The 9,715-nt window shown below is 43.1% G+C and overlaps 1 pseudogene; it reads right to left on the bottom strand.

The window, feature by feature from the left end:
• Nucleotides 1-2,027: 2,027 nt before the first annotated feature.
• On the bottom strand, nucleotides 2,028-2,838 carry LOC450391 (small ribosomal subunit protein eS4, X isoform-like; annotated as a pseudogene).
• Between the last annotated feature and the right edge of the window lie 6,877 nt (nucleotides 2,839-9,715).

Here is a 9,715-nt window from a genome sequence, read left to right on the forward strand (position 1 = left end):
GTAAAGCCCCACTTATCATCTCAGTAAAACTTTTCAAGATCATTTTTAGCCTATGTTTTATTTTTTGCAACTTGCTATCTTCCTTCAAAATAGTTTACTTTGAGCAGGGCACGAAGACTCATGTCTGTAATCCCAGCACTTTTTCTTTCTTTTTTTTTTTTTAAGTTCTGGGATACATGTGCAGAATTTGCAGGTCTGTTACATATGTATACATGTGCTATGGTGGTTTGCGGCAGCCTGTCACCTAGGTTTTAAGCCCCACATGCATCAGGTATTTGTCCTAATGCTCTCCCTCCCCTTGTCCCCCACCCCCCGACAGGCCCCAGTGTCTGATGTTCCCCTCCCGGTGTCTATGTGTTCTCATTGTTCAACTCCCACTTATGAGTGAGAACATGTGGTGTTTGGTTTTCTGTTCCTGTGTTAGTTTACTGAGAATGATGGTTTCCAGGTTCATCCATGTCCCTGCAAAGGACATGAACTCATTCTTCTTTATGGCTGCAATCCCAGCACTTTGAGATGCTGAGGTGGGAGAATCAACTGAGCCCAGGAATTGGAGGCTGCAGTGAGCTAAGATCGCCCTACTGCACTCCAGTCTGGGCGATAGAGTAAGACCCTGTCTCTAAAACACAAAACAAGCAAAAATCCAAATCATTTACTTTTTCTTTATAGTCCTGGTTGGCTAGTGTTAGATAACATGTTCTGCTATTATATATTCACCTGGTCTGTTTTCATATTAAAACCGTGTTCATTTCTTGTTGTATTTCACTATCACCAGTAGGACTATCAAGAAGTTTAATTACCTAGGAGATGCACAGTTAGCTTTCCTCTCTAACACATTTGGCACATTTAACTCTATTGAACTCTTTTTCGCATCTTATGTGGAACCAGCTGCAGTGATTGTTAAACTCCTATCTTCCCTGTTGTTGTGTGTGACCACTGGGGACAGTAATTCTTCCTGTCTTTTGTATAGTCTCTACAATTTCTAGGACTTTTTAACAGTGTTGTATTCCACATTTTTCTTATACAGATAGAAAGAATTATAATCCATACTCGATAAATAGGTAAAAACTTAAAGAAAGAAAACACACATACTTCCTCTTTTATTTATTAAAATCAATACAAATAAAACATATTTTCTTATAATCATTCTTCTTTTTCAGTACATTACCTTTTGTATAATTTATGCTAATGTTCCCTTTTCAGGTATCATAAACCCTTGGCCTTTTATAGATTTGATTTGTTCTAATTAATTTATTAACAGTAATGGTTATTGTTCATGATGGGAAACCATTTAAGCAAATTGCTTTGCCCTATAGCATTGCTCTGGCATCCTTAAAGACATTCTTGCTTTTTGGCAAGACATGAAGTTCCAAAAACCATCCTAATTTTTCTTGCCCCAAGACATGGAATCAGCTGTCCTCTAGGAGTCCTTCTCTTTTTGGTAGGCAATACTATTAGAGACCAACTTATACTTATCTATCTGTATAAGAAAAATGTTGAATACAATACTGATAAAAAGTCCCAGAAATTGTAGAGACCATACAAAAGGCAGGAAGACTTACTGTCCCCAGTGGTCACATACAACAACAGGGAAGATAGGAGTTTAACAATCACTGCAGCTGGTTACACATAAATGTGCTGCTGTTGCCGTGGGACCACATAAAAGAGTGATAGAGCTAGAAAATATACATTTTTTTAAAGCCAAAGCTTATACTGATTTTTCCATTTAAATACATGATGTTACTATACTCTACTTTCCTAATAGTAGAAAGTTTTATCATTGCCTAACTGAGAAAAGCCATTCCCTGCAACAAGAAGGAAAATCTCTAACTGCTGAACATTTATCTCACAAAACTCCTCCCAGGAAATATGAGTTCCCCCCAAATAACACATTTTGACTTACTATTCTATTTAATTAAACAAGTACATAACTGAAGCATTCTGAACATAGATGCAGGAGGACTTAGCTGTCAGGTTGAAGATCACCTGTGTCTTTTTTTTTTGGCTATTAATCATGCCATGTTATTTTTAATTATGTACAAAGATCTAACATGTCACCCAGGGACAATTTCACCCACTGCTCTGTTTGGCCGCCAGTCTTTTGTCTCTCTCTTCAGCAATGGTGAGGCAGATACCCTTTCCTCAGGGAAGAGAAATCCATGGTTTGTTGCCCTTGCCAATAACAAAAATGTTGGAAAGTCGAGCGGCAAAGCTGTTGCCATTGGCATCTTTCACATGAACCACGTCGAACGATCCAGGGTGCCTCTCTCTGTTGGTGATCACACCAATTCTTTCCAGGTTAGCACCTCCAGTCACCATACATAGCTTACCAGCGTCAAACTTGATGAAATCAGTAATCTTGCCAGTCTCCAAATCAATCTGAATGGTGTCATTCACCTTGATGAGGGGATCAAGGTAGTGGATGGTGTGAGCATCATGAGTCACCAGATGAGGGATTCCTTTTGTGCCCACAAAGATTTTTCTCACTTTGCACAACTTGTACTTGGCCACTTCAGGTGTAATAAGATGTACATCAAAGCAACTCTTGGTGTCATAGATCAGACAGAAATTCTCTCTCATCTTGTCAATGCTGATGACATCCATGAATCCAGCAGGGTAGGTTATATCAGTTCAGACCTTGCCATTGATCTTAATGAACTGCTGCATGTAAATCTTCTTCCTCACCTGTCAGGTCATACTTAAGTCTGTTCCTTAGGAAAATGATGAGGGGGAGACACTCTCTCCACTTGTGGGGACCACTGGATGGACAAGGAGCAACACACTGGTCACTTTATCCAGCATCCAATGCTTTGGAGCTGCTACCCACTTCAGATGCTTCTTGGGACACAGCCATGGCTGTGTTAGGCAAGGAAGGAGGATCACCTATGTCTTAACCTTTTCTTTTTGCAATAACAGAATAACTCAGGCTGGGTAATTTATAAATAAAAGAGGTTTATTTAGTTGATTCTGCAGGCTAGGAAGTATGAGAAGCACAGCTCCAGCATCTGCTTGGCTTCTGCTGAGGGGCTCATGATAGGCTAAAACATGATGGAGAGGCCGGGCGCTACAGTTCAAGCTTGTAATCCCAGCACTTTGTGAGGCCAAGGTGGGCAGATCATTTGAGGTCAGGAGTTCGAGACTACCCTGGCCAACATGATGAAACCCCATCTCTACTAAAAATATACAAAAAATTAGCTGGGCATGGTGGTATACGCCTGCAGTCCCAGCTTCTCAGGAGGCTGAGGCAGGAGAATCGTTTGAGCCCAGGAGGCAGAGGTGGCAATAAGCCAAGATAGTGCCACTGCACTCCAGCCTGGTGACAGAGCAAGACTCTGTCTCAAAAGAAAAAAAAAAGAAACAAAAAACAAGCAAACAATGTGGAAAGGTCAAAGGTGAAGTGGACACGTGTGAAGAAAGGCAAAGCCTGAGGAATGTCCTGGCTTTATAACAACCCGCCCTTCTGAGAACTAACCCATTCCCAAGAGACCTAATCCAAGACTAATTCAAGAACTCACTCACTACCATGAGAACAGCACCAAGCCATTCATGAGGGATCCACCCCCATGGCCCAAATACCTCCCACTAAACTCCCCTCCCAACGCTGCCACCTTGGAGATCAAATTTCAACATGAGTTTTTGGGGGAAATAAACTCAAACCATACTCAATTCATAGCAATCTCCAAAACCATGAAAGCTGGCAGGGTTGCCATAACCACACTTTAATTATTTTAACTCTGTTATCTAAGGATCCCGGGAACACAAGCAATAAAAATTTTAACTCAAAAACTTTGCAGAGACGTCTCAATTCTCATTTAAAGCCTTAATGTCATTATGACATTGGGTTTCTTAGCCATCCTAAAGGCTGTAGGCTCTGAGGCATTTACTTGTTTCTTTTACAACATTAAAAATGGAACACTTCCATTTTTCAGGCAAGCAATTTATTTTATTGGAATTTCTTGGGTAGTCTCCAGCTGTGCAGACCAAGAGACTCATCTGGGGGTCACAGACACATTCTGAATTGTGAGCTCTTCATTTCTGAGTCGATCAGAGTGGAAACTCTATTCAGCTTGTCAACACACATTTAGTGAGTCTCTCTTACACACCTGGCCCAAATATATATAGGAACTAGAAGTTTGGAAATGAAAAACATTTGTTTCTTTCCTTTAGGCCACCTCTAAAAGCTAGACTAGCCTTTCAGAATCAAGGACTATGTATCAAGGACTATACTTCTAAGAGGATCAGCTCAACTCCTGAGTGTTGCATGGGAATGGGGTCAGTCCTAGAGATGACTCATGGATTGAAATTGGTCTAGGAGGGATCAGCAGTGGCCCTGATTGTGTGTTGGTTATGTAGTGGAAGGAAGAAGAAAGAGGGCTCTGTAAAGAGGAAAGTCAGTCAGGAAATGGAAGGACCACAGACTTCTGGGCTGGCCCTTCCTGGAGTGACCTTGAGCCCCTAATCCGGCCTGGGGATGACCCCTTTGAATATATTGGAACAGACCCCGAACCCCAAGGCTGGAGCACTATTTCCATTCAGGGAATAGTGATGCATGTGGGCCAATCAGTGGCTCACCTAGCTCCACCCTATTCCATGTCTGCCCCACCAGGACCTCGTCTTCTCTGGATCCAGTGCTGCAATGATCTGGGATGCATTTCTGTGTGTTTGAAGTCTTTAGGTAGCAACTAAGAGAACTACTATTTCTGACATTAAAGAAATTATGTTTGGTGATCATAAACCAGTTTCGTCATTTAATCCTTTTGTGTATCCAGACTATGACCTTCTCTTTCTTTCTTCATTTATTCATTTGCCAATTCATTTATTTAGCAAATATTTATCAGGATCTTTATGTGCACATAGCAGCAGTTAGGAAGGTGAGAAATTAACAAGCACAAAGTATATTCTGTAGAGAGGTGACCACAGTATTACATGGTGTGACAAAGTGACAATTTAGGGACAAGGTTTGAAAATGACATCCTCCGAAGTTGAATTGGAATAAAACATAAAGTGCATAAGATTAGCCATCCATAGAAGTTACTCAACCTGACACAAATTAGTCTCCCCCATAATAACAACTGTAAGTATAACTACATTTTGTAATTGGGGAAACATAATATGAGGTTATGTTGTACTACTATAATAACAAAAGCATTCATGTCTGGGGAGAAAGGGTGAAAAAGAAAAGTATTGGCCGGGTGCGGCGGCTCATGCCTATAATCCCAGCACTTTGGGAGGCTGAGGTGGGTGGATCACCTGACCTCAGGAGTTCAAGACCAGCATGGGCAACATGGTGAAACCCCATCTCTCCTAAAAATACAAAAATTAGCTGGGCATGGTGGCTGGCACCTGTAATTCTAGCTATTCAGGAAGCTGAGGCATGAGAATTGCTTGAACCCGGGAGGTGGAGTTTGCAGTGAGCAGAGATTGCGCTACTGTATTCCAGCCTGGGTGACAAGAGCGAACTCACAACAACAAAGAAAAGTATCTGCTAGTGTGCCTCCAGCACCGTCCAAGGGAGAGAAAATAATAGACCAGTGTTTGTTATCTAGATGGACATAGCCCCAGAGAGAAAGCTAATATTTGCATAGTGCTTTACTTTACAAAGCGTTTTCATGTACATATCTCTTTCAACATTCACAATTGCCCCATAAACATGCTATCATTATCATTCCTGTTTTATTGAGGAGGAAATGGAGTCTGGAGGCAAGGTGACTTTCCACGGTCACCTTGTCAATGGAGTAGAGCTAGGAGTGATCTGAGTTGAAGATGAGTGGGGTAGTTTCCAATTCCCTGTAGCTGTCTTACATACGCCAGTGAAAACTCACTACAAGGCCAGTCGCATTGGCTCACACCTGTAATCCCAGCACTTAGGGAGGCCAAGGTAGGAGGATCACTTGAGCCTAGGAGTTGGAGACCAGCCTGGGTAATATAGTGAGACCCCATCTCTACAAAAAATACAAAAATTAGCCAGGTGTGGTGGTATTCCAGCTTCTCCAAGTCCCAAGGATTGCTGGAGCCTGGGAGGTCGAGGTTGCAGTGAGCAGCGATGGAGCCACTGCACTCCAGCCTCGGTGACAGAATATGAAAGAAAAAAATCGGGGCTGGCCTCAGGCTTTTGCAACCTGTGTAGCTGTGACCTGCTTGAGGGAGGGCCTTACTCTTGGTTTAATGCTTTATTGTCACTATCCCGAAGTTCTTTAATAATTTTTTAACAAGGAACTGGGTATTTTCATTTTGTACCAGATCCTACAAATTGCGTAGCCAGTCCTGACTGTACAAGTGATGGCTACCAGCTGGGCATGAGAGTCTTGGGAGTTTGTCCCAAAGTTTTGGGAGCTTGAAAGGTATATGGGATCTGGAAACAAGGACAGGAGAGGAAGTAGGCATAGGGAGAAACATGGGGAAAGGCAGGGTGGTAGGGCATACTGGGCACACTCTCTGGAGTAATACCATCTTGCAAGCTTGCTGCCTTTGGTTCATTCCAGAATATCCCTAATGAAAGAGTTATTGAAAGTAATGGCAAAGACTGCAATTACTTTTGCACCAAACTAATACCACAACAGGTCTGTATGCTTAGTCCTTACATGTCTCCAAGGACACCATGATTGACTCTTTGCCAGCAACTGGGAATATGGCTCCTGAAATGTTCTTTATGGTAGTGACTGATAGTTTTTGTTTCTTTTTGGGACAGTCTCACTCTATCACCCAGGCTGGAGTGCAGTGGTGTGATCATAGCTCACTGCAGCCTTGATTTCCTGGGCTCAAGTAATTCCCCCACCTCAGCCTCCTGAGTAGCTAGGACTACAGGCATGCAACATCATGCCCAGCTAATTTTTAATTTTGTTTTCATAGAGACAGGGTCTCATTATGGCTCCCAGGCTGGTCTCAAACTCCTGAACTCAAGTGATCCTCCTGCCTCAGTCTCACGAAGTTTTAGTATTACAGGTGAGAGCTAATGCACCTGGCTATGATTGATGGTTTTGCTACATATACTTGGAGCAATGGGCCACACTGTACTGGTTTGTCGGGTTCTTGGCACAAATATCAAGACACTTGGGTTTTTTTACTGGGATCTGGAGTGTTAGTTGCCATGACTGGTTGTATAGCAGGAGGTACCTTTGTGACCCACCTGCTACAAAGCCCTCAGATTCTGAGACTCATATATACCAGATAGCTCTACCAGAGAGAAAGTGCTCCTGTGTGGCTGTGAATGAGGAAGGAAATCAGAGGCCTATGCTGGGCCTCCCAGGACCCTCCCTGGACTCCTCTGTTTGCACATTCCCTGCTATTTTTGCTCAGTATGCTTTGCTGCAATGAATCTTAGGACCGTGTCACTGAGTCTTGTGCATCCATCTGGTGAACCACCAAAAAACAAGACAAAATCTTCGGAAATAGTCCTTACGCTATTTTCTGCATTTTTCGTGATTAGAATCCATGTGGGTTTTTTTAAATCACACACACACACACACACACAAATATGACAAAAACTTGGATCTCAGGGAAGAAAAGTATTCATTAATGAACTACAAAAATAAGCCATGGCAAGGACGGGCGCTGTGGCTCACGCCTGTAATCCCAGCACTTTGGGAGGCCGAGGCTGGCAGATCAAGAGTTCTGGAGATCGAGACCATCCTGGCTAACACAGTGAAACCCCGTCTGTACTAAAAATAGAAAAAATTAGTCAGGCATGGTGGTGGGCGCCTGTAGTCCCAGCTACTCAGGAGGCTGAGGCAGGAGAATGGCATGAACCCGGGAGGCGGAGCTTGCAGTGAGCTGAGATGGTGCCACTGCACTCCAGCCTGGGTGACAGAGCAAGATTCAGTCTCAAAAAAATAATAATGATAATAATCCATGGCAATGAGCAAAATGCAGGTGGGTGGGGAGGACCCTTGTAACTCTGATCACAAGAAAAGTGGTCATTTCTTTAACATATGAATCGTTCCTATAAACAAAGAAGAAAATCCCAACAATCCAATAGGAAAACTATTGAATGGATTATGCACACAAAAGATATGATAGTTCACTCAAAAAGGAAAGATAAGGATACTAAGCAATAAATTCAAAATTAAACCAAAGTAAGATACCAATGGCACAAACCAAATGCTTTGCCGACATTGTGGGATAGGCTATGGTAAATTTATATATTGCTTATGAGGGTACAAATTAATACAACTTTTTTGGATTTTAATTTCTCAATAGTTCTAAAAATTTTAAATAACCTATCCTTTGGCCTAGTGAATCCACTCTAAAAAACTATCTCGCAGATATGGTTCCTGAGTATAGGTTAAATAAAAGACATTCACTCACTGAATGATGTTTATAAAAGCAAACGTCTAAACAATCTATGGGTCCATCAACAAAATTCTTGCTGTATTATGTTTCATCCACACATTGGAAAAGTATAGAGCAGTTCAAAAAAATAAGATAAGGCCGGGCGTGGTGTGGCTCATGCCTGTAATCCCAGCACTTTGGGAGGCCGAGGCAGGTGGATCGCTTGAGGTCAGGAATTCGAGACTAGCCTGGCCAACATGGTGAAACCCCCATCTCTACTAAAAATACAAAAATTAGCCAGGCATGGTGGCGCATGCCTATAATCCCAGCTACTTGGGAAGCTGAGGCAGGAGAATTGCTTGAACTGGGGAGGTAGAGGTTGCAGTGAGCCAAGATTGCACCACTGCACTCAAGCCTGGGCTACAGAGCAAGAATCTGCCTCAAAAATAAATAAATAAATAAGTCTATATGCACTGACATGTTCAAACCCTCTGCCACTGTAGATGAAAAATGTAATCTGCATAGCACAAATAGCTCAATAATATTTATGGAAAAGGTATATTTGCTATATCTTTGATATGCATGTATATGCATAGAAAGGGTTTGTGAGGATGTAGACCCACTTTTTAACACTTCCTTTAAGAGGAATGGGATAGAAAGGTTTTGATTTCTTTTTTCCACTTTTCATTCTATGCATTTACTTGTTTTTACTAGGAGAATGTATGTTCATGTTACATTTGTGGACAGAGAATAAAAACAATAAGTCAAGTGCATCAGGTTCACAAAAGCCTTCCCTGAAACTGCTACAGGGTGAACACCAGGAAAGGCAAAATCTGTTTCTCAGGACACGTGGAATTTCTGTGCCATTTGTGTGTGTAGGAGAAACCCCCAAATTCTCCCAATAAATTGCGAGTCCCGTAGGATAGGCACGCATTTGATGGCCTTGAAGAAGCGATCCTTGTATTTGCCGAACCCCTGAGAGGTCAACCAGGCCACAAACACCTTCCAGATTCGTCAGGCGACTGGGGCCAACCACGTGCTCCGAATGCAGCCTCCGCCGGCAGCTTGGGGCGGAGCTCAAATAGACTCGCCTAGAATTTCTCCAGGAAACGGTTGGGTAGGGGGAGCTCTGGCCCGCGGCTGCTTTTTCACCTGCCAAGGCCTGGGTGCTTCCTGCAGAGCCATTTCACCAACAACGACTCCTACGTCTTCTCGGCTTCCAGGATGAGCACCGAGGCCAATTGCGCCTCGCTTCTGGCGGTCTTCCACAGCGACTCACTGCTGGACCCGGCCATCTTTGCAGAAGTCAGCAAACTGGACGGTGCGGTGCAGGATCTGCTTGTGGCGCGGGGAAAAGGAAGCCAGATCCAGTACCAGCAGGTGTGCGCGAGGTACAGGGTGCTCTGCGTGCCCCCCAACCCGCTCCTGTACGCCTGGCAGGTGGACA

This window comes from Pan troglodytes, chromosome 8, assembly GCF_028858775.2.
Source record: "Pan troglodytes isolate AG18354 chromosome 8, NHGRI_mPanTro3-v2.0_pri, whole genome shotgun sequence".
In the NCBI taxonomy this organism is placed as follows: domain Eukaryota; kingdom Metazoa; phylum Chordata; class Mammalia; order Primates; family Hominidae; genus Pan; species Pan troglodytes.